The sequence below is a fragment of the Nyctereutes procyonoides genome, unplaced genomic scaffold (assembly GCF_905146905.1).
Source record: "Nyctereutes procyonoides isolate TBG_1078 unplaced genomic scaffold, NYPRO_anot_genome, whole genome shotgun sequence".
NCBI classification, from domain to species: domain Eukaryota; kingdom Metazoa; phylum Chordata; class Mammalia; order Carnivora; family Canidae; genus Nyctereutes; species Nyctereutes procyonoides.
Window position 1 is genome coordinate 12,568,360 of NW_026575036.1, and position 25,001 is coordinate 12,593,360.

Below are 25,001 nucleotides of genomic sequence, written 5' to 3' on the forward strand. Positions count from 1 at the left end.
TAAGTACTTACATAGCAGAAAGAAGAAAGTGAATACAGAATAAATTAGTGAGGTTATCATTTTCTTTTCTAGCCTCAACATCTAGTTCCTGGAAAACCCCAATATCTAAACCTTCAGATAGCTTTTATACTCAGGTACTTACCTCACAGATTTTGCTAAGACAAAACTGAATTGGTCTCTTAGAATTTGGTTGGTTTTGAAGAGCCAGCTTCTAAAAATGTGAGCTTATCTTATACTTATCACAATCTAAGACCTATGTGGAATGCCCTAAAATATACAAGACCTCCTACTAAATATGTGAAATCTTCAAATGTTTTGTAGACATTTGCATAGTGTCCATAGTATACACCAGTTGATGTGGTCAGTTGGGAAGAATTGAGGAACAAAATTGGCAGTAATTATCACAAAAAGTTATCCGTAGAAGTTTGGGTTTGGAACATCTGGTTTGTTGATCAGCAATAGAATGAGAAAGAAACTTGCTACTGTCATCTTTCACTCGTTTTTTTTTTTTTAAACATTTTTTAATCTTTTTCCTTTTTTTTTAATTTTTTTTTAATTTATTTATGATAGTCACACAGAATGAGAGAGAGAGGCAGAGACATAGGCAGAGGGAGAAGCAGGCTCCATGCACCAGGAACCTGACGTGGGATTTGATCTCGGGTCTCCAGGATCGCGCCCTGGGCCAAAGGCAGGCGCCAAACCACTGCGCCACCCAGGGATCCCTCACTCGTTTTTATCTACCTCTTTTTTTTTTTTTTTAAATTTTATTTATTTATGATAGTCACACAGAGAGAGAGGGAGAGAGAGGCAGAGACACAGGCAGAGGGAGAAGCAGGCTCCATGCACCGGGAGCCCGACGTGGGATTCGATCCCGGGTCTCCAGGATCGCGCCCTGGGCCAAAGGCAGGCGCCAAACTGCTGCGCCACCCAGGGATCCTATCTACCTCTTTTTATCCCTCATTCAATTCTAAAATTGTATTCTAGTCTGTGGCACGGCCTTCCCAACACATAGCAGGAAACGGCTAGTACACATTAAATATATCTGTTCTCAACTATTTGGACAAAATAAACATATGTATATACAGAGTAGGGATTAGGAAAGCCTATTTTTTTTTCTCCCTGAGCTATAGTCTAAAACCCCCAGGAACTTCCATAGAGGAAACTTAAGGGTTGCAAGGAAGTAAGATAAGGGACCTAGCAGGAGAGATTTATGATGTCCCATTCGTATTTCAGTCAGAGGAGTTCTGCTTTTATGTGTCTCATAACTTTGACCTACACATAAAATTTCATTTGAAGAAGGATTCAACAAATGCAATAAATTTAAAACCCATTTGCTTTGGAAATGCTTTGGCATACAACCCTTAAGTAATTGCTGTGTATATTCTCCATTCTAACCTTGCCTCCACCTAAACCCTCACTTCTCAAGGGCAGGCCCTGTGTCATAATTAATTCTTTGGCTGGCATAATTGCTTCTTAAATAAACAAGTCTATAATAAAATGCTTCAAATAATTTACTGATATACAATGAAAGTAAACTAGCATCATATAATTTCTAGGGGTGTCAGTTGGGTTTAGACTGATGAAGATTGGTCAGAGAAGAGTAAGGCAATCATAAAGTGAATAATTTCCAAAAAATGCCTTTTAAAAGCTTTGAAGGTGGACTGGTATGCCTCCATGGCATTTCATGTTCTGAAATACTGGATGCCTCTAAAAGCAGCCATATTTCAAAGAACATTCCTTTTTTTTTACTTAATTACTACTTCTATTTCCTTTACAGTGGTCCAGGTGCATTTATTTGTCATCTGAAAGAAGAAGGAAATAGCTTTGCTTTTCAGGTTTTGTAGAACATAGTCCGAAAAAAATGTTTTAATACCTCAAGTGCCCAGCCTGTTACAAAAAGAGAAAGTGGTAAATTGTACTACTCATTTCCAATATCCAACGCCTTGAACTCAGACAAAGCCATGTGACTTGCTTTCATTGATGAAATGTGACAGGGAGTCTCATGTGTCCCTTCCATGTGGAAGCTTTAAGGGACAATGTGCTCCCCCTCTTCTTCTGCAGCACTCAGTTATCAGCAGTACTGTCTGTCCCCTCAGGAGGTAGAGAGTGAGGAGCAGAGAGCCAGCTGACCACCATGGGCATTGTAGTGTGAGCAGGAAACAGAAACAACAGCAACAGCCACAACAACAACAACAACTTTGGTGTTTTAAGCATAGGAGTGAGAGTGAAAAAGTGGTTTTTGGACGTATGTTTTTATTTTTGCGTGTGGAGTCTGAGTCCAAATGTGTTATCAGACTCTTGTGGTCTTCCTGTGATCTGGGCCAAGTCACTATGTACAAAAACAAACCACACTGGTTTCTAGTCCCTCCTAAAATCAGAGAAGGGGGAGATGGAACTAGTGCAGCTGTGGCAACAACCTTATTGTTAGAGAACAAAGGTATCTGATTTATAAGTGCCTAGAAGTTTGAGTATGAAAAAAAGAAACTATGCATATCAGGGCAGAGTTTTTCATTTAGTGGGAAACCATTCTTGTGTGCATGTGTTGATCAGTTATTTTCATCCTCAAAAATTGAGATGTAAATTTAAAACTCTTACTTTTTACTAATTTAACTAGAATTGTTGAGTTCTAGAGTCTCGATTTAAGGCTACCTTGGGCCAAGTTGCTTTAATTATCTGGGGACCCAGCATTCAACCCTTTCCAGCCCACAGATTACATGTGGGCCTGTGATGGAGAATATCTGAGTGTTCTTCCTGGTAAGCATTAATTGCACTTCCATTGCCTCTCATGGAAAACTTGCCAGGAGCCCAAGCCAATATTTAGACTATTGACATTAATTCTGTCCCTCTCCTTCTCTAAGGTGGTATACAGTAACTTCTAAGATCAAATTGTTAGACAAGCAAAAACATTTTCAGATTTCCGATAATTTTATCTTTCATTTTATGCCAAAGATATAAATTTACATCCAGCATTTGCTATAATCACATGGCCCTCCACAGCTACCCAAGCAAGCAGCCAGCAGAAACAGGAAGTTTAATAAAACCCTATACTTCCATAAAATGTAGCCTGAAATGTGTCATGGACCTGGGCCTCCCCCTTCCAAAGTGATATACTAACATTTTATTTTTTTAAATTGCCTATCAAAATCTAAACATATTTGATTCTTTAAATGACAAAAGGGAAAGACACTTCTAATGGCTACAGTCCTTGATTTGAAAATGTATGAGAACATGTTTTCATTATCAGTTGCCTTGGTGTTTCAAAATAATACCTTTTTATATCAGCTTCCCAATTTCACACAAGCATAACTTTTGTACAATGATCTTTATGGCGATATGTGTATTTTGGAATTAACTGTAACATTTCATTTGTATGTTATACATCATGGTGTTTGCTGCTTATCATAGAGAAAAAGTTTTTTCACAATTTCATTGTGATTTTTCTATTGAGCATATAATTATAAAATTTTCTTAATTGTAATTCTAGACTAAGAAGTGATAATTTAGAAGACTAATAAGTGGGGATACCTGGGTGGTTCAGCGGTTTAGCGCCTGTTTTTGGCCCAGGGCGCGATCCTGGGGTCCCGGGATCGAGTCCCACGTCGGGCTCCCTGCATGGAGCCTGCTTTTCCCTCCTCCTGTGTCTCTGCCTCTCTCTCTCTCTATGTCTATCATAAATAAATAAATAAATCTTAAAAAAAAAAGAAGACTAATAGCATCCTTAAGTATATACCAGAGGTTTTAGGCAAGGCTCTAAAGTAAATTGCTTTTTATGCTTTGTAGGGACTATGCCCTTATTTCTAAAATTCAATTGCACAGGATTGAAAATAAGTTGTAAATAGTCATAAAGAAAGGAATGAATGTGACTAAAGAGTTAGAAATCAAAGCAGTGAGAAATTAAAATGGAGTATTTAAAAGTTTTCTGCCATAGAGACTCTTTAAAATTTAAATACAGAATGTACAGTTTTTAAATGGATAAAATGGGGGTGCCTGGCTAGCTCAGTTGGTAGACCATGAGACTCTTAATCTCAGGGTTGTGAGTTCAAGTCTCATTTTGGGCATGGAGCTCACTTAAAATAAAAATAAAAGTAAATGAATGAAATGAAGAAGATATTCTCATCCTCTTGTCTTAGAAATTACACAAGTAAAGAAAAAGAACAGGAAATAAAAACCTAAAACTCATTTCCCTGACACTAAGAGATACTTTTAACTCTGAAGCCTGACAGAAGGAAGGCTACCAAATCTTTTGAAACAGAGATGCAAGAAGATGCTGAAGGAGGGTCCTGAGGCTGTGGATCTAACTGAAGGTGGGCAAAGACCAACTCTTTGTTGGGGCAGCATAGTTAGATGAATTGTTTAATTTCAAAAGCCTCCTTAGACAAGGTTTGGTAAAAAGAAAGGACAGGTGGAGCTGGGTGAGGAAATAGAAACACAAAGATAAGCTATATTGCCCGAAGCAGTTTCTTGGTGAAAACTGGGTAGAGTAAAAAGAATGCATTGTGAGAAGCCCTGAAATATCAATCTCTATCAGCTGGAGAGAGTAATTCACTAATACAGATTAGTATCATCAGAATTCCTTGTGATCTAGAATATAGCCCTAGTCTTCCCACAAACATATCACCCTACAAATAGCTAGTTCTGGAAGAAGTAACTTCATTTAAATAGGAACTTTTAAAAAATTGCCATAAAATCATTCAAATATAGTATATATAACCATTTAAAAACTGAACAGTGTTTGCCATGAATTTTAAAATGTTAGGAAGTTATTGCTTCCATTAAATAGGAATTCTAAGTATAGACATACGAGTGTAGGAAAAGACATACGAGTGTAGGAAAAGTAGGGGTAGGCAGCAGAATGTAATGTAATTTGAATTGGCAAGCTAAAAAGAAGTGGAAGAGAAAACGAAACTATCATAGACATAATGGCCTCACTGGCTGCAGCACAAAAGAGAATATACTGAAAACAGTGAGGGGTATTAAATATTGTAAAGGGAGGGGCACCTAGGTGACTCAGTCAGTTAAGCCTCCAGACTTGTGATTCCAGCTCAGGTCATTGGATCGGGGTTGTGAGATGGAGCCCCTCAACTGGCTCTGCACTCAGTATGGAGTCTGCTTGAGATTATCTCTCTTCCTCTCCCTCTACCCCTCCTCCTACCTACTCTCTCTCTCAAATAAATGAAGAAATAAATCAGTACAATCTTTAAAAAAGTATTGTAAAGTTTGCAAAATAGAATAGAAAGTTAAAAAGAGATTAGAAGAATTTGAAAATGTTATTCCTGGAAAACAAATATGAACGATCTAATAGAATATCAACACTAGAATGAAACATAAATTATGAAAGAATAAAAATATTTAAAGATGTAATTAAAGAGGGATGCCTGGGTGGCTCAGTGGTTGAGCATCTGCCTTTGGCTCAGCATGATCCTGGGGTCCTAGGATCATCGAGTCCTGCATCCGGCTCCCTGCAGAGAGGCTGCTTCTCCCTCTGCCTATGTCTCTGCCTCTCTCATGAATAAATAAATAAGATACATATTTTTTAAAAGATATAATTAAAGAGAAGTTTTTTTTAATTTTTATTTATTTATGATAGTCACAGAGAGAGAGAGAGAGAGAGGCAGAGACACAGGCAGAGGGAGAAGCAGGCTCCATGCACCGGAAGCCCGATGTGGGATTCGATCCCGGGTCTCCAGGATCGCGCCCTGGGCCAAAGGCAGGCGCCAAACCACTGCGCCACCCAGGGATCCCCTAAAGAGAAGTTTATAGCACTATAAGTAGCCTTAGATATTTAGATTGAGGGGTTATGTATAGCATAAGCTAGGAAAAATTGCCTTAGAAAACAAACAGAAACACACTCTGATAAGTTTTCTACCTATTAAAAATAAAAAAAATACTTGAGTCTCTTGTTAAAAAGATAATAGTTAAGGTGGACTACAGAAAAGTTTATAGAAAGAATGAATTCTAGAACACAGACAAGAAATAGAAAGTATAAACTAAGAATTTTATCTGTCCAAATTTATTCAAGAACAAGTAAAGATAATTTTCTAGAGGAAAACTTTCAGTGAACCAAGAACTTAATGTATTAAAAAAAAAAACACCATAATATGGAGCATTGAATCCATGTAGCTGTCAAACTAAAAAAAACAGAAGACAGAGTTTATATATTGGGGGATATAAATATTTTAAAAACTGACAATGTAGCAAACAAGCAATTAACAGAAAACAAAAGACAAATATGCTTGAACGCCTTGCTGTCTTGTAAGAAAAGAAATAGAAAGTTTGTAATGAACAGCAAGAGACTCCAAATAGCTAATATAATCTTGAGAAAGAAGAACAAAGCTAGAGATACCACCTTTCCTGATTTCAAACTATATTGCAAAACTATAGAAATGAAGACAGTATGGTACTAGCATAAAAACAGACTCATAGATGGATGAAACAGAATCAAGAGCCCAGAAATATACCCATGCATGTATGATCAACTAATATTGACAAGGGCGCCAAGAACACTCAATGAAGAAACAATAGTCTCTTCAATAAAAGGTGTTAGAAAAACTAAATATTCAAATGCAAAAGAATAAAATTGAACCTCTGTCTTATACCACTCACAAAAATGAACTCAGAGTATTAAAGACTTAAATGTAAGATCTGGAAATGTAAAACTCCTAGAAGAAAAAAGGGGAAATCTCCTTGACACTGGTTATGGAGATGATTTTTTGGATATGACACCAAAAGCCTAAGCACCAAGCAGAAATAAACAAAAAAAGGATTGTAGCAAACTTAACAGACCTCTGGGATAAAATCTTAAAAAAAAAAAAAACACTTAAAAACTCTGTACAGCAAAAGAAATGACAAAATGAAAGGGAGCATATGGAATAGGAGAAAATATTTGCTGATCATATATCCAAGAAGAAGAAAATATCCAAAACAGATAAGGAACTTCATGTAACTCAATAGCCAAAAAACAAATCAGTCAATTTAAAAATGGGCAAAGGACATTAGACATTTTTCCAAAGAAGGCATACACATGGCCAACAGCTACATGAGAATGTGCTCAACATAACTGATCATCAGGGAAATGCAAATCAAAACCACAATGTGATATCATCTCACACCTGTTAGAAGGGTTAGTATCAAAAAGACAAAAGATAACCGATGCTGGTGAGGATGTGGAGCAGAAGGAACCTTGTGCACTGGTGAAGGGAATGTAAACAAGTGCAGCCACTATGGAAAAAAGTGTGGAGGTTCCTTAAAAAATTTAAATAGACATATCTTATGATCCAGTAATTTCACTTCTAGGTATATATATCGAAAGAAAATGAAATCACTGCTTTGAGGAGATAGCTGCACTCCTATGTTCATTGCAGCATTATTCACAATAGCCAAGACATGGCAATAGCCTAAGTGTCAGCCGACAGATGAATGAATAAAGAAAATGTGATGCATCCACACACAGGAATGTGTCTTGAAAAAGGAGGAAATCCTACCATTTGCAACAATATGGATGAACTTGTGGACGTTGGTAAGGGTAAAATATTAGTAAGTAAGGTCTAAAACAGAACAAAAAGTGCATATCAATGATACCACAAAAAGGGGGAAAAACCTAGAGCATATTAAACTCAAGATAAACATTTCTGTGAAAAATTCAATAGAATGAAAGGGTTTGAGGACTTGGTCTGCTGGGCTACAAGATAGGAAGCACATGCCAGGAAGTGTCATAGCTTAGCAGTTGAGAATGTGGGCTTTGGTATTGAATTGCCTGGGTCAAGTTTTAGTATTTTGCTCGTTAGCTGCATGAGTTGGAACAAGTGTCTTAACTTCTATATGCCATGAATTAAAGATATGATAAAAGATACAGTATACAAATATTTAGCAAAGCTGCTATATTAACATTAATATCAGATAAGATAGAACTTGAGCAAAAAGCATTAATAGAAATGAGGATATACATGACGTAATAAGTCATGATCCATGAAGAACATATAGCATGATCTTCAAATTGTATTCAATAGACAAAACCAAAAGAGATATTGAAGCTTTAAGTAAAATTTATATAGCTTTATACCCCCCATTAAAAATTTACATTTCTTCTAAGTCCATATGAAATATTTTTTTAATTGACTATCTTTTAGGCCACCAAGGACATCTTAATAAATTATAAGAAATTAATATATAGGGGATCCCTGGGTGGCGCAGCAGTTTGGCGCCTGCCTTTGGCACAGGGCGCGATCCTGGAGACCTGGGATCGAGTCCCACGTCGGGCTCCCGATGCATGGAGCCTGCTTCTCCCTCTGCCTGTGTCTCTGCCTCTCTGTCTCTGTGACTATCATAAATTAAAATAAAAATAAAAATAAAAAAAAGAAATTAATATAAATAAACCAAATATATATAATATATAAATATATATATATATTCCAAAGAAGGCATACACATAATATATATTATATATAATATATATAAAATGTATAAAAACCAAATTTATGTAATTTTAAATAAATTAAAAATAATTTATAAGAACCCATATATGTTTGAATTTTGAAATACTTCATGTGTTAGGCGAATATTTAAATATAAATAATGATAAAAGTAATACTATATGGAATACCTGAGGGATATACCAAAATGGGTACATGGTAGCAAAAGTAAAGACTTTAACATATTTAAAATTTTTAAAAAGATTTAAAACAAATCAGTTAGGCATTCAATTCAGGAATGTAGAAAAAAAAGGAAAACAATAAAAACAGCATAAATGATAAAGTAATAAAGATAAGAGCACAAATTAATAAGTAGAAAGTAAAGAAATAATATAGAGAATCAATAGGCCTAAAAATTAGAGCTTTGATAAAAAATTTAAAAATAAGGAGTACATATAGTTAATAATAAAAAGAGACATAAATATAGACATAATACAGATATAAAAAACAATAGGAACATACTAAGTAAATCAAAAGTTTAGATGAAACAGTAGTTTCCTAGAAAGATTAAAATTACCAAAATTCACTGGAGCAAAAATAGAAAACATGAATAAACCAGTAACTATTAAAGAAATTAAAAATCTCTTGCTCCAAAGACACAAAGCTAAGACATCTTTATAGGTGCATTTTAATAAACTTTCTAAAAACAGAGATCTGTTAATTTATATAAATTGTTTATGATAAAAGTAAAAATAAAGCTTGCTGGCTCAATCTATGAGGCTAATTTTCTGTTGATACCCAAACTAGTCAAGGACTTTATTAAAAAAGAAAACTACAGAATAATTCCTAAATGGATATAAAAATTCTAAATAAAATATTACAAAGTGAATTTAACTGTTTATTAAAACTAAACATTCATCATGTTCAAGTAGTATTTGTTCCAGGAGTACAAAGCTGTTTCAATATCAGAAAATCTACCAGGCTTACTAGCACATAATTAAATCATAGGTGCAGGAAAAGGTAAAATATTGACACATTTATTTATTTATTTATTTAATAGATACTGATTTAGCATCTACTTTGTTTTAGGCGTTGCCCCCAGGTAATGGGGAATATCACATAAATAAAATTCCTCCACCTCATAGATTTTACATTTCAAGTGGATGAATTGAAAGATAATCAAATAAACAGTTAATTATAAAACGTCATGACATAATAATTGCTACAAAGAAAACCAAAGCAGGATAATGAGGTAGAATGTAATGAAGAGTGCTATTTTGAACAGATACTTGGATGAAGTGAGGAAGTGAGACAAAGTTTTTAGTGAGGGAGCACATCAGGCAGAGGGATCCGTGAGTGTGAAGGCTCCAAGGTAGGAGTCTTGCTTGGATCAAAGATTAAGGAGGAACATTTAGGAGCATGCCTGGTACACATAAGAAGCAGTAACTTGGACAGAATGATGGAGCAAAAGATAGAAAGTGAAATTGGAGAGATTGCTAGAACCCTGATCATATACAGTTTTGGGTGCCAAAATAAGGACTTTGAATTTTATTCTGGATGTAATGGAAAAACCTTGGAGGGTATTCAGAAGAAGAATGACAAGGTTCTCATTTGTGTTCTAAATAACCTCCCTGGCTACTGTGTAAAGAATAATCTATACTAGTGCAAGTGTAATTTATGGGAAAGCCAGTGAAAGGGGATAAACTAGTTCCAAGAAAATGGCTGTACCTCAGATGAAATGCATTGGTGGCTTCTAAAGGGTAGTTGCAGTGGTGAGCATGATTAAATTGATGCATATATAAAACCTGGTTGCAAATGCATTGGTCAGGATTTTCCAAAGAAACAGAATCAATGGGATGTATCTGTGTTTTATCATAAGGAATTGGCTTGTGCAATTATGGTGGCTGACAAGTTTCAAGATCTGCAGTTGGCAAACTAGAGACCCAGAACAGCTAATAATGTAGTTCTAGTCCAAGTCCAAAAGCCAGAGAACCAAGAGAGCCTGTGATATAGTTGCAGCTTGAAGGCTGGTAGGGTCTTAAGCCAGTTTCAGTTTGATATTGAAGGCAGGAAAAAAAATTGATGTCCCATTTTGAAAGCAATCAAGCAGGAAGAATTCCTTTTTACTCAGTGAAGGATAACCCTCTGTTCTATTCAGGCTGTCACCTGATTGAATGGGGCCACCTACATTAGGGAGGACAATCCACTTTACTCACTGTACTGATTTAAATGTTAATCTTGGGACACCACCCAGGGACACCTAGGTGGCTCTGGGTTGAGCATCTGCCATTCAGCTCAGTTCATGATTCCCAGGTCCTGGGATTGAGTCCCACATCAGCCTCCATGCAGGGAGCCTGCTTCTCTCTCTGCCTATGTCTTTGCCTCTCATGGATAAATGAATAAAATCTTTTAAAATATGTTAATCTTATGCAGAAGCAGTACTGCAGATGTACTCAGAATAATGCTTCACAAAATATGTAGGCACCTGATAGCCGAAGTCGACACACAAAATTAACCATCATGACAAACTAGGAATAGTCTGTAGTAAAGAATATCTATGAAAAGCCTACAGATATCACACTTCAAAGGTGAAATTTTAGAAGTGTTTCCAGCAGCAAGACCAGGATATCACTATATCCATTTATAGTCAACAGCATGTTGAGGGTCTGATCCAATGCAATACAAGAAGAAAAAGATTAAGTAGTACAAAATTTGAAAAGGAAACAGAACTACCCTTATTTGTAAACTATGTGATTTTAAACAAAGAAGAACCAGGAACTCTTCAAGCTACTAGAATTAATAAGAAAGTTTGATAAGTTTACTAGACTCAAATCAGCATGCTAAAATCATTGTCATTTCCACAAACCAGCCAGAAAATTAAATAGAAAGAAAAGCATATAAAATACATGGTGATCAACCTAGTACATGATAGTTAAGATCTCTAAGAAGAAAATTAAATATATTTGAAGAACAAAAAAATATTTGAATACAGTTAGCACTACTACCTTCAAGAATTGTAATGATGTCGATTTCCCTTCAAACTACCCTGTAAATAAAACTCTAAGCAAAATATGAGACTTTATGGAAATTGACAAGCCAATCTCAAAATTAATATGGAAGCACAAAGAATCAAGAATTGCCAAAATAAATCTGAAGAAGAATAAGTTGGGGGGAGGGGGAAATTTGTCTGAGCCAATAAATCAAGAATTTATAGAGCTATAGAAAATGAGACAGTGTGGTATTGGCATAGGAAGAGTCGAATAAACCAAAGGAACATAATAGAGAGCCTAGAAACAGACACTTAACATATGTGGAAACTTGAAATATGACCAAGGTGGCACTACAAATCAATGAGAAGAGGCAGGACTGTTCAATAAATGGTACTGGGACAATTGGTTAACCATATGATAAAAATAAAGTAAAATTGGATCCCATTCTCACACCATATACAAAAATAAAGTCCAGATGGATTAGAGATCTAAATGTTAAAAGCAGCTTTTGGTAAAAAATATGGAATATCTTCATAACATTTAGATGTGGAAAAATGTCTTAGACAAGACACAAAAAGTAGAGCCAAAGATTGGTAAATTTGATGATACCAAGATAAATAAAAAAACCCTCTTATGTTTAACAAAGACACAAAAACAAACTGAAAAAAGAAACCACAGAATGTGAAAAGATATTTATAACTCATATAAATGACAAAGGAATTTATTTATTTTTCTAAGTAACTGAATAGAAGAATGAACAAAGTCCATTAACAGGCAATTCAAATAAAAAGTAACCTAATACTAAACATATGAAAAGATGCTCAACTTAACCAATAATTAGAGGGGAAAAATAACAGTGAGATGTCATGTCAGATTGGCAAAATTTAAATAATGACAGTACCAAGAGTAACAGTAACTATCATAGACAGCTAGTAAACATGTGAATTGGTACCGCTATTTTGGGGAGCAATTGTGAAATATCTCATAAAGTTGACATCATAATCTCTAAATTAGCAGTTCTACTGGTGGGTATATAACTGGGAGGAAATTTGACATGTGTGGAAGGAGATGGGTGTAAAGATATTTATTGCAGGTTTCTAATGAAAACAATTTAAAAGTAGAAATGGCATTCAATAGAAGAGCAGATTAATAAATTATGACATAGTCATATACTGGAATACTATACAGCATCTGAAGAGAACACACTAGAGGTATCTGGGTGGTACAGTCGGTTAAGCATCAGTCTCAGTTTCGGTTCCCCTTGTGACCTCAGGATCGTGAGATTGAGCCCCACATTGGGTTCTGTGCTGAGCACAGAGTCTGCTTGAGGTTTTCTCTCCCTCTCCCTCTGCCCCTCCTGCTCCTACTCTCTCTCTCTCTCCCTCTAAAATAAATAAATAAATAAATAAATAAATAAATAAATAAATAAATAAATAATAAAGAAATAAATATTTTTTAAAAATGAAAAGAATGCACTAGAGATAGATGTATTAAGGTGAATTATCAAACGCATAGATTGAAACACAAAAAGCAAATGGCAGAATGATACATACAATAGCACACAATTTAAGTAAACTTTAAAAAACCAGTCGATAGTGCCGCATGATGTAGTATTATCTATGTTGATGAATACATAAATACCGAGTGAAGATATAAATTATACCTAAATGTTTAATCTGTGACTATGGTGGGAAGTCATAAATTATATGTACTTAGGTATATATAATTATATTTGTTATTACTTATGTGTCATCTTTATTATATATACATATATTGAACACACACACCACACTGACACCACTTCCCTGGCATGGTTTCAAATAAATTAAGAACTGATTGGGGGTCGTTTTTAAAGAACATGAGACAACAGTCCCACTCTCAATACAAATGCCACACCCAGTCCCTATCTTCCTGCCCCTCACTTGGCATGTGAAAGGCCAGGACCATTTCACATTTGTCTTCTCATCCTCAGCATCTGAACAAATGAATAAAGTAATGCTTCTCGAAGTATTCTTTACATTTAGAATGTGATTGTCCACTGTCTGCCATGTTTTCAGGGTGAGTGTCAGAGTATTTCTGAGAGACCTGAACTATCTTCAGAAGTGATTCGTTAAAGAATCAGATACTGCAGTTTTCAAATTAGATATATTTCAATTAAAATGATTTAAACTGGAAGTATCAAAGCCATAGAATAATTTTCTATAATAACATTGTCCCTTTCAGCTGGAAATAAACTTGGAAGGTGAGGTTTATACTAAAACAAAGGAGAAATTTCAGAGTCTGAAAATAAATGAGCTAAACAGAATTCCCCTTCCTTCAAGTCCTGAAGATAAGCTACAGCTTTCATAAAGCACAAACTCATTACTGGAATTCACTGTGTTGGTTCATTTTGCCTCTGTTTACTGTGTGGCATCAACCTGAGAAGCTTGATTAAAACAGTTGTGTCAGAGGCCTTGATGAGTTAATGCCCAAATGGGTTTCAAAGTCTTAATTCTTCATTCAACTAGTAATTAAAATCCAAAGCTTAACTCAGCTAAGACTTTTTTTCTTCCATTCAACAGGTAGCATGCTTGTCATGGCAGGGGGTTTCTAAACTCTTTAAGCCCTGATTAAAATATTTTTACAAACACAGTACACAATCACCTGATAATATGTAGTTGGGGTTTTTTTTTTTTAATCTTGTGTTAAAAACATAAGCTGATAACAGCATTTTTTTTTCTTTTCTACTAATTTAACTCTACCAATTAGTTTTACTGAAGATTTATGTCATTGAAAAAGTAATTCATACTATAAAAAATCTGGAAACTCCAGAAAATGAGCAAGTGGAAAAAATGATAAAAACTCCATAGACCCCTCACTTAAAGTTTAAACTCTTATTTTAAAGTTGATGCTTTTCCTTTATTTTCATTTAATTGTTTCTGAATGCAGAGCATTTTGGTTTGGGCTTTGCATCATTATAACACAGCACAGCATCATTTTGGGGTTTTGTTTGTTTTGTTTTTAAGGAAGTGATACAAGCTTAAAAAGACTTTCAGGCCAATAGGGTTTACCTGATTCTTTTCTTCCTTGAAGCAGGATAAATAAATCAAACTTTGGTTGCATTTTCTTTGGCATGATTTTTAGTTAGTTTCTTTAGCTCATTCTTTAGCTCATGTAGGACTTGAAAGCTGTACATTGTAGCCAAAAGAAGAGGGACTTTGGAATCTCACCAACCTGGGTTTGAACACTAGTTTCACTTTCTGGTAACTGTATGTCTTAGGTGTGTTCACTGTAACAAATATGTACTTGGGCTATTTTTTTGTGTGTGTTACAGACACTTATTATTCAATCTGAAGCCATGTAGTTAAGCTCTGGGAACCCCTCTTCTTTACTCTGTAAAATGAGTCACACACCCTCCCTAGCATGACTGATGAAGGTACTAAAGGACACATATGAGAAGTGTGCATCACCAACTACAAATTTCACTAAATAATGCTGATTGTAGTCACTTAGAAAAATCTCCATTGATTTTAAACACGTGAGCTTCAAAGTACCCACACAAGCACTGTTAATGACAGAAATAAAAGTAATTAATTCCAAAGGAGCTGATTCACCCTGAAGAAGGTATTTTAAGTAAATCAACAAAAGAGTTTTCCTCTTTGCTTGGAAGAGCTGTAGAAGCCCAGAAAGCTGAGACATATTGGAGGAGGGGGAGGAAGAGAAGGTGGAAGGGAGAGAAAGAAAGATGAGGAGAGAGAGAGAGAGAGAGAGAGAGAGAGAGAGAGAGACCCAAGGAGAAGAGAGTGGGGAGGAGGGAGGAAGGAAAAAAGAATGGATTTGACTTTGATAGGCAGACTAAAGAATGTATGCAGTATGACTTGATTAGAAGAAATGCAAGTGTCTATAAATAGCTAAAAGATACAAATCCTAAAAGAAGAGAAACGGACATCAGACAAGAAAGCAATACTAAAGCATAGTTGCATTGGCCAGCATCAGGAAAGGATGAATTGGTCCCATGGCTGGGTGGGATGGTCATTGTGATTGTATTCCAATAAACAAACCTTTTAGGAACAAAGCAAAACACTAATTGCCCTCTCAGATATGGAAATCTGGAAAAAGTGGCACCTCAAGTCCTTTGGGTTAAATAGCTTTTGGGACTAGTCTAACCCTGAGTGACAGCCTATCACTCAAAACAGTCCTAAAGTTGGCCAACTCCCCTCCTCCACCTAATTGTTTTCCCCAGAACACCTCTGACCAGAAAAGGAGCTTAGAGCCGAGGAGGAAGGGAAGCAGTGGTATGCCTTCCTGGCATCGTGAAGGAACTACTGATTGTAATGAAATAAATAACCGCATCATTGTATTTGTCCTCCTGATCCTTTCAATAAACAGAAAAGAAATGCACATTTTATAACAAAATGTATTTGTTCATCAGTACTAAGTTGCATCAAGTTGGAGTTTTTTCTTTGCTGTTTCTAAAAAAAGAGCATATAAAATGTAAGGGTGAAAATGTACACAGGGTGTAAAGGCTAATGCAGACGTGAAACTCTGGGCTTGGGTCTGGAGGCCCACAGGTTTGCAGGGTAGGTTCACGTGGGTCACTGGCTGGCCAGCCAGCCCTTCAGCAGCTTCTCCTCCTCGGATCCCTCCTCCCAAAGGCAATGTCACTTTTACTATAAAGAAGTGGAAACTCCTTTGATAAGTTTTTCAACTTCATTATTGAAACTTGTACGTGATACTCTACCTAATTCTCTGGTTTACAAGTTTCGGTTTTATCTCTTTAAGAGGATTGCCAACTCTTTTATTTTATTTTTTTATTATTTTATTTTTTATTTTTGGATTGCCAGCTCTTGATGGCACATTTGAAAATCTTCTATATTTCCTTCCCCTTCCTTTGCTCTTCTCAGGTAGGTTTGACTTGGTTTTATGTAAAGACTGGACCTAAATCATTACTTTTTCTATCCTTTACTCAGTTATAATCAGTACCACTTTTAACCAATTGTAAATTCAGGGTATTTTTTTTTTTCTTTTTTTCTGAAATGTGAAAAGCTTCATCTTTATTTAGAGGACTTTAATCTGAGGTAGCTCTCTCATATATTGTAAATTATTTCTTTTTATGAAATGTGGAAAAGAGTTTAAAAGAAGGCATTGAAAATAAAAAATGTAAAAATACAGAATCTTTAAGTATAGCTAAGATAAAATTACATTAGTAAGAAAGTAACATTAAAACAGAAAAACAATCCATGACGGCAAAACTTTTTTTTTTAAATTTAAATACCAAAAAAGTTCAAGTTAGGAATGTAAACAAAAAATGAAATAAATGTATAAGAATGGAATACATTCAGGGAATGATAGTTTTTAAAAGAAATAGATACAAGAAAGAGGCAGATACCATAAGTTTTGGGATGCCCTATTTCTTAATGTTTTCTTTAAGAATGAGGTTTTAATTATCAAAGGAATGTTTAAAATGAATTATTGCATACATGTATTACATTAAACAATCTATTGTGAATACCGTGTATCAATCATTTGATACCTTTGAAGTTTATACTCTGACATCCTCAAAGCGATGAAGAAAAATCAAATTCAAGCCCTAGGGTATAAACGGGAACAGGGAAAGGTCAGGTTGAATTTTTTTCCATGTTAATGATGGTGAGAGTGGGTTTAATTCTTTATTGAACAAAGTGGACCTTTGTTTTGATACAGTTTCTCTTTAGAAAATTGGATGAAAACAGCCGACTTAACAGCAGACGAGAGAATTTCTTGCTGTAAGAAACAAATGCAATGCTTAATCAAATTAAGAAGTGCCACAGAAATCCACACAGATAGGATGGAATGCCAACTGGCTTGGGCACAAAGCTCCTGGCTTTGTTGAAAACATCCAGATGCAGCAAAAATATGACATTTCTTTAAATATCTTCCTCTCTCTTTTTTGTTGTATTGCAAACATTTTGGTTACGGGTTCCCCTGCCATGCTCTCCCCAATTTACTAATAGCAGACAAATATTATAGTTCTAAATTCTTTGGCCTGTTACAACTGGCATAACTTGTTTATTCTTCTTCCAAGGAATATTTTATGTCTAACCTTTCTTCATATTCTGATGCATACTGATAACAAAAGGATCTCCAGTACTTTTTGTTTCAGATTAGAAAAGAAAAAAAAAGATATCACACATCATGTACAGTCCAAAATAAACAAAACTGAAATGCTTTCAAGCATCTGGTTTGCTCTAGCTTTCAAAGTACTGGGACTTTAAAGGAGATTCTTTTTTTTTTTTTAAAAAAAAGCACTTTAGTAATGGAGTAAATTAAGGGAATAAAGATTTCTATTATGAGAAAGAAACAATTTTTCTGAACATTTCCGTTTTTTAGTCACGTTCAGTAATTTTTTTTCTCCATTCTTATTTAAAAACATGAATAGAGAGGTCTTATTTCAGGGGCACCTGGATGACTCAACCTGTTAAATGTCTGACTCTTGATTTCTGCTCAGGTCATGATCTCAGGGTTGTGAGATGGAGATCCCCTGTTGGGCTCCTCACTGTAAGTGGAGCCTGCTTGAGATTCAAGAGTCTCTCTCCTCTCTCAGCCCTTCCCCCATCTCTCTCTCTCTCTCTCTAAAAAAAAAAAAATCTTATTTCAAACTATTATAAAAATGTTTTCCCTTGAGTAATTAAAATAGTCTACTGGATTAGAAACTGATGATGATAGAGTTTATTGATTTAACACTATTTTTGACTTTCAACGGAAAAGTAATATATCTTTTGTCTTAACTATTTTGTAACATAGAATAATAGCACAGCATTTTTTCCCCTCCCCATGCCTCCTAGTTCCAAATTATGTTCCTGTGTTAATTATGAAGCACTTTTTTTTTCCATTTGTGTAAGGAAAAAACTGCAACACCCAATTCCAAGATTTATATAGATTTATCACTTTAAGCAGAAATAATTTTGAGACAAAAATTGAAATAATCCAGGTCCCATCCCATTGCATAAATTCATTAATTGTGTGTCAAGAGGTCCCTCAATTGTTTTATCTCATTTTTTGAAACTTATCACTAACAAAGACTTTCCAGTAATTGTAGGTTCTTCAGATTTTAGTTTCTGATTTCAACACTGTTTTTTAAAAGTTTGTGTAGCTGTAATATTATGATAAACATTCAATTAAGAAAGAAGAAATGAAAACGCTTTTTATCTTCTAAGCATCTTATAGATGAATTGTTATCATTAATCACAAAATAAGTCGATACTGAATTTTAATACTGTAATAAATATGCTCTTTGATTATAATTTTTATTATTATATGTAGAAAAGTTTTATCTTACTATACAAACGCTTGCTAAATTTCATGGAGAATTTATCTTTTCATCCACTATAACACTCAGGTATAGCCGTGTGCATAGTAGGTGCTTAATAAATAATTGTTCTTGGGTGGCTGGGTGACGGGCACTGAGGTGGAGACTTGACGGGATGAGCACTGGGTGTTATTCTATATGTTGGCAAATTGAACATCAATAAAAAATAAATTTAAATAAAAAAATAAATAATTGTTCTTTGGAAGAATGTAAAGTCAATATCATTTTACATAAAATGATCTCATGTGAACTTTCCTGTTCATTTCCCAAAAGGAAGATTTTTTTTTTTTTTTTTTTTTTTGGAAGAAGTCTTGTCTCCTCCTGGCCTTATTTCAACTGTAAACACTTCCCTTGGCAACCTTCAATGTAGATTTTTCTGCAACTTTCTTGCTGATTAACTCACTCATATTTAATGTTTCCTTTATTCATGCCACCATACATTCATTCATTCCCTATTCCCCTAAAGAGACCATTACACAGGTAAGGATGATTTATACCAGTGTTCTAAAAAACCATTATCTTTTACTTTCTTCTGGTTCACTAACTCTGGAACAAATTAAAACAAGTATCCTCCAAATGTGATAAAGGGAAAAATTACATATTTTTACCTATTTCCTCTTAATATCTAATTTTTTTTCCAAAATGAGTGATTTCCAGTGTGAAAAAGCACTGAATGTCTTGCATCACCACATCCTTTTTTTTTTTTTTGTAACACTTTTCATTCTAAAATGCTGTCGAATCCTAAACTCCAAAATAGACGTACATCTAGAATTGAAATGCTATAGTAATGGAAAAGAACACCTGCATACCCCATCAGTTTCATTATGCAGAACTGATTCTGTACCTATGAGAACTAAGCAATTATTGAGGCCAACAGTGGAAACAACAAACTCCTATTCCTGCTTTGATCACGAGGAGTGTGATAGTGGGCTGATCTGGTAAAAACCAATGCAAGGGAAAAAGCCATTCAGATATTCTCGTTTTCACCTCTCCCCACTTCTGATTCACTGCTACCTTGGGTACATCTAGCTATTTTGGGCATCATGTTATTCAAATGAAACTCCTAACCAAGGTATTTGCTGACCTACCTCACAGAAGTATTGTGAGCTCAGCTATTAAGCTATTATGAGGCAATCTAGAAACATAAGATGCTGTATAAGCATTAATGGTACTGTCTCAGTGAGTAAATCAGAGGCATTGTCTCCTTCCTTTAGTCTTTTGTGGTTATTTCCTGAAGGAAAAAAAAAAGGACCTTTCCAGGGTGACTATGTCTGAGCCTGCTCCTAGAAGGTCACTAGGGGGAACTGAATTTGAAGACTATAAAGCCATGGACCATATTTCTTAATTACTTGGGGAAAATTGATTTTGTTTGTTTTTTAAAGATTTATTTATTTTAGAGAGACAGAGAGGGAGGGAGAGAGAATATTGAGTAGGGGGATGAGCAGAGGGAGAGAATCTTCAGATTCCTGGCTGAGTGTGGAGCCCCACTGGGGGTTCCATCTTGGGCTCCATCCCATGACCATGAGATTATGACCTGAGCCAAAACCAAGAGTGAGGCTCAACTGACTGAGCCACCCAGGTGTCCTGTTTTGTTTTTGTTTTTGTTTTTGTTTTTTTAATTAGTAGAAATTTTTTTCAGAGCAGTTTTAAGTTCACAGAAAAATTGATCAAAAAGAACAGGGAGTTCCTACACACACACACACACACACACACACACACACACACACAGGCACGCACACACACACACACACACACAGTTTCTGTGATTATGTCTTATATTAGTGTGGTTTGTTTGTTATATTTAATGAACTAATATTAATACATCATTATTGACTGAAGTCCGTAATTTATACTAGGGTTTACTCTTTGTGATGTACCATCTATGGGTTTGAAAATCAGTATTTTGAATGAGCTAAAATGGGGGAGGAGAATGCAGTTGAAATCATACAAACAATATGTGAGGAAACAATGACAAAAGAGACCACAGTTGGTTTTTAGAATGGAGAATTCTAAAATGAATGAATGAATGAATCTCTTTCTCATTCATTTACACTGTAGTGGAATATGCTAAAGAAAAAAGGGAAAGGCTGGAATGAGAATGCACATCATCCTAATGAGGATGATACAACAAAATATTGATAGAAATTTATAATGAAAGAATATTCTTCTGGGGAACCTGGAGTCATGCAAATTTATTTCAAGCAAATGAGGTAGGACAAGTCCTTAAAACTCTCCCCTGCAAATGGTCAATAAGAGCCTAAAATCAGACTTAGGGTAAGCCCTGGAAAGATATCAGGGTCACAGAAAAGGGAATTTAAAGCAAAGAATGTAGTAGGGTAATTTTGAGAGTAGTTCATATCTGTCAAAAATAAGAGCTTGAAAATGTTTGAATTGTGATTTTATGAAGCCAAAAGAAATCTTTGAGAAAAGAATGTTCAACCACTTTCTTATTTGGTTACCTTTTTTCTTATGAAGAACCAGACTTAACCTGTCTGGGGCAAACCCCTCACCTATTTCCCTCCATGAAGTATCACCTTATGATTTTTTAGAACTACCAATGAAATATGGAGCATTATGAATGAAAAAAGTGTTTTAGTGAGAATTCTGACTCCTTAAGTTCATGTAAGGAGCTTACTTGCTATTAAATAAAAAGCAGTCTTGAAGGCTGTAATAATGAGATCACACGAGAGAGAACAAATAGACAAAATACCAGGCTTCGTTGGATCTTAAGCAGTCATCACCTGTAAGAAGCACTATTATCTTATGCATCACCAAAGAAGGGAAAACTTTCCCAAATATAATTTTAATAAGAATCTTAATTTGAAATGTGTAACTATGAAAAAAAGTGTGCCTTAGAGTTGATGAAATACAGCTTATGGAGTAATCTAGAAGAGAAAGAACTTGATTCTTTCAGACTCCATTTAGAAATGTATTACATTGCTGGTAACATCTTTAAGGGACCCTCAAATAGTTTTGAGTTTAATCCTCCATTAGAGAGTTTTCTGTCCTTTTTGCCATTATATTTTGTTCTATTAAATTGTAGTTATTTGCCAAAAATGTCACTGAGTTGCTCAATTTTAATCTTTTAATTTTGAGATACTCTTCTCAGAAAAATTTTGGTTTGAGTCAGTATCAGTTTCACTTAATTTTTCTCTTACTTTACCTGAACTCATTAAGCTTTGGTTTTCTGATCCGTTAAAAAAAAGTATCATAATAGTGCTTATTTAAAAAGTTTATTATGAGGGACAAAAGAGCACAGTGCCTGGCATCTCATAAACAATAATAATACCAGCTATTGAGATTATTATTTGGCATATTGGAACATTCTTTCTCTACCATCTTCTAACCATATTAACTTAAACAAATTGATTATTCTGTGTGCCTCAGTTTCTTCATCATAAACAAAGATAATGACACTGGTCTTTCAGGTTCTTATAAGGGTTCAGCGAAGTAACTGAAACGCTGTATATCACCTTCCCTACATTATGCCAGCCATATTCTGCTGATTAACTCAAAATGGGATACTAGTACATGACATCCTTTGAGCACTTCTGTGTTCAAGTGCTCTGATACGGTCATTGACTCCTTTAGTTTTCACAGTAATCTCAGGAGGTGGCTACAATTATTTATCCCCATTTTACGGCAAGTAAACTGAGGAACAGAATAGTTAAGTAACGGTCACACAGCGTTGGCAATGCGGAGTATGGAGTCCAGGCAGCATGTCTTCAAAGCTTGTGTGCTGCTCAAGCTCCTTCCTCACTAGCTTTGACTTTACCATTCAGAATATTACAATGGAACCTTACCAGATGAATGAGGCCTTCTGCTACGCTAAAATATTAGGGAAATAACAATAATCCAAGATATGAGTGGCAGCCACAGATATGCTTCTCAGTGAAGGCAAAGGCAAGGCACAGGACACCATGTTAAAGAGGAGGATTGCTCACAGCTACAGCATTTGGCACGCAGCTCAAGTTGAGTCACTGACAACTCTGCACAGCCACATAAGCTGGGGAATAACATGGAAGGTATTTGACAATCTGTATGAACACGTAAACCCAGTGTAATAATGAGCAATCTGTCCCTAAAATTAGCAAAAAAAGAAATAGTTCTAGGCAAATCCGGACAGACATTTATGAAGACAGCCATGTTTTAGGGTGAAAGGAATGGAATACTTGTACTTGAAAATATTTAATAGACGAGTCAAATGAAGTTTAAGGGAAAGCAAGCAAATATGCTAAAATGGTATAGGGAGATGGACAGATTTAACAATCCAGGGCTCAGAAAATTACAAGAGAGCTGGTAAGAATGGAAGAAGTATAAAAACTGGAAAATCATGTTAGCTTACAAACTCAGACCTCCATTGTATTTGCAAGTAATAATGCAGAGTTTTAAGATTTCATGTTTCTTAGTTTCATGTGTGTTTATGTGGGTTCCTAAGCAGGATCATAAACTCTGGTGAGTGCCACGGTGCCGTGGAAAGCATACTAAATTCGGGATCAGAAGAGAGTTATCTAAGCCCTGGCCTGCCTCCCCAGCCAAATGCCCACAGACACACCACTTCCTCTCTGGCAGACTTGTCTACCCAAGAAATAAAGATAAGAATATCTACTTAAAATAAGAATGCGTGTGGAAGAACTATATAAAATGTGTATTATGTCACAAATGTGAGGTATTCAGAAGCAGGGACTCAAACAATGGCGGGAAATTAGAAGACAAACACTTGAGGTCTGAAGACCCGAGGTCATGACTTTGTGACTCAGCAGGTCCATGACTTTGGTGCAGAGTAATCCAAGGATGCCACTTCATCTCTGTCTTCCTCATCTGCAGACCAAATTCATGGTATTTAATTACTTCAGTGGACTTCTGGGTGATACACTCCAACTCTACACGGTAGGTAGGGTTTTCTAGCCAAGAGAACCATGAAACAGTGGGGTTTTTTCTGTCATTGTTGTAATGATTCTCATAAAGTCTGTAAAAGTTCTGGACATGAAACAAAAATAAGTATTTGTTGGTTGATGAATGTAAGTGCATAGTTATCTTAGTGGAGGAGAACCAGATGTCAAATAGAGAGAGGATCTCTTATCTACTCAAGGAATGCATGTTGTAAGATGCCTTCATGGGGTAGTTGGTCCAAATCATCTCTCAGTGTCCCTTTCGGTTATATGGTTCTGGGAAATCAAGTAGAGACTGAACAAAGGACATAACAGCAGAAATGAAATTACTGCTTTTCTGTAGACAGTGCTATTTGTCTGAAAATTGTAAAATGTAGATGGGAAAGAGGAAATAACAGGTCTGTGATTCATGACACTAAATGTTAAGAAAAGGTGGGTTTTCTTTGTGGCTATAAAACAAACAAAAAAGTATATAAACCCAGTATTTAAATGTTAATTTGCTACAGCACATCATATGTTTATAGCAAGAATTTGATAAAAGCATCAGATTGAAAACAAAACAACAAATCTTTTCCCATTGCTCTATGCTTATAAAGAAGACTCCCAGCCGTCTCCAGCTATGCATATTTACATTTCTACAGGGAATACCCTGACCCTTTTTGCTGTAGGGACCGTGAAACAATGCTTCCATGATGGGTAATATGAAATATTTCAAAACAAAGGAAAACCTTGTGGTTTCTTAGATAAAGAAAAGGATACCCTATCTTGCATTTCTTGTACTTGCTGCTATGTGCTTGGTTTATCTATTAGCCAGTATACCCTGGGTGCTTTGTAAATGGCCTTCAGACTTTCTCAGCTATCCACATTGTAAAACAGAAGTTTGAAATACAAAATGCTTAATATGGTATCTTAGATGTTACAAATTTTAGAGGAAAATTGGCAAACAGTTGAATTAACGAGGCATTGATTATTCATCTGAAATAATATCCAGGCACAAGGCATGTTTCTCCCTAAACTTTCTTTCTCCAAACACACTTTTATCCACTTTGAGTTTACCTTATACTGCAGCATAAATCAGAGAGGAAAAAAGAGCTCACAAAATTCCATAGCATTCCATTTTATAAACTGTAATAACTAGGCTGTTCTGTAAAATGTCTGGTCAGGGAAAAGGCTGAAAGTACTGACTAAAATGAGGTCTGAGTTTCTTCTGAGAATTATAATTCCTTGGGCTCTTCCAAATCCTAGATGACATAGATAATGGAAAATTAATTTTAATGCTAATGATATGCTTAAATTGGCAAAGATCAGTAGTTATTATGGCCTGGTTTTTGTTCATGTCTTAATTTTGCCATCCTAAAAATTTGAGCAGGTTTTAAAGTACTTA

The 25,001-nt window shown here is 35.3% G+C and overlaps 1 non-coding gene and 1 pseudogene across 1 annotated transcript; one reads left to right on the forward strand and one right to left on the reverse strand.

Annotated features, from left to right (window-relative positions):
- Window positions 1–25,001, reverse strand: part of LOC129505498 (tigger transposable element-derived protein 1-like) — a 74,857-nt pseudogene that overhangs the window by 10,938 nt on the left and 38,918 nt on the right.
- On the forward strand, window positions 3,986–4,058 carry TRNAK-CUU (transfer RNA lysine (anticodon CUU)). The gene has a single exon. It is a non-coding gene; the product is annotated as a tRNA-Lys (tRNA).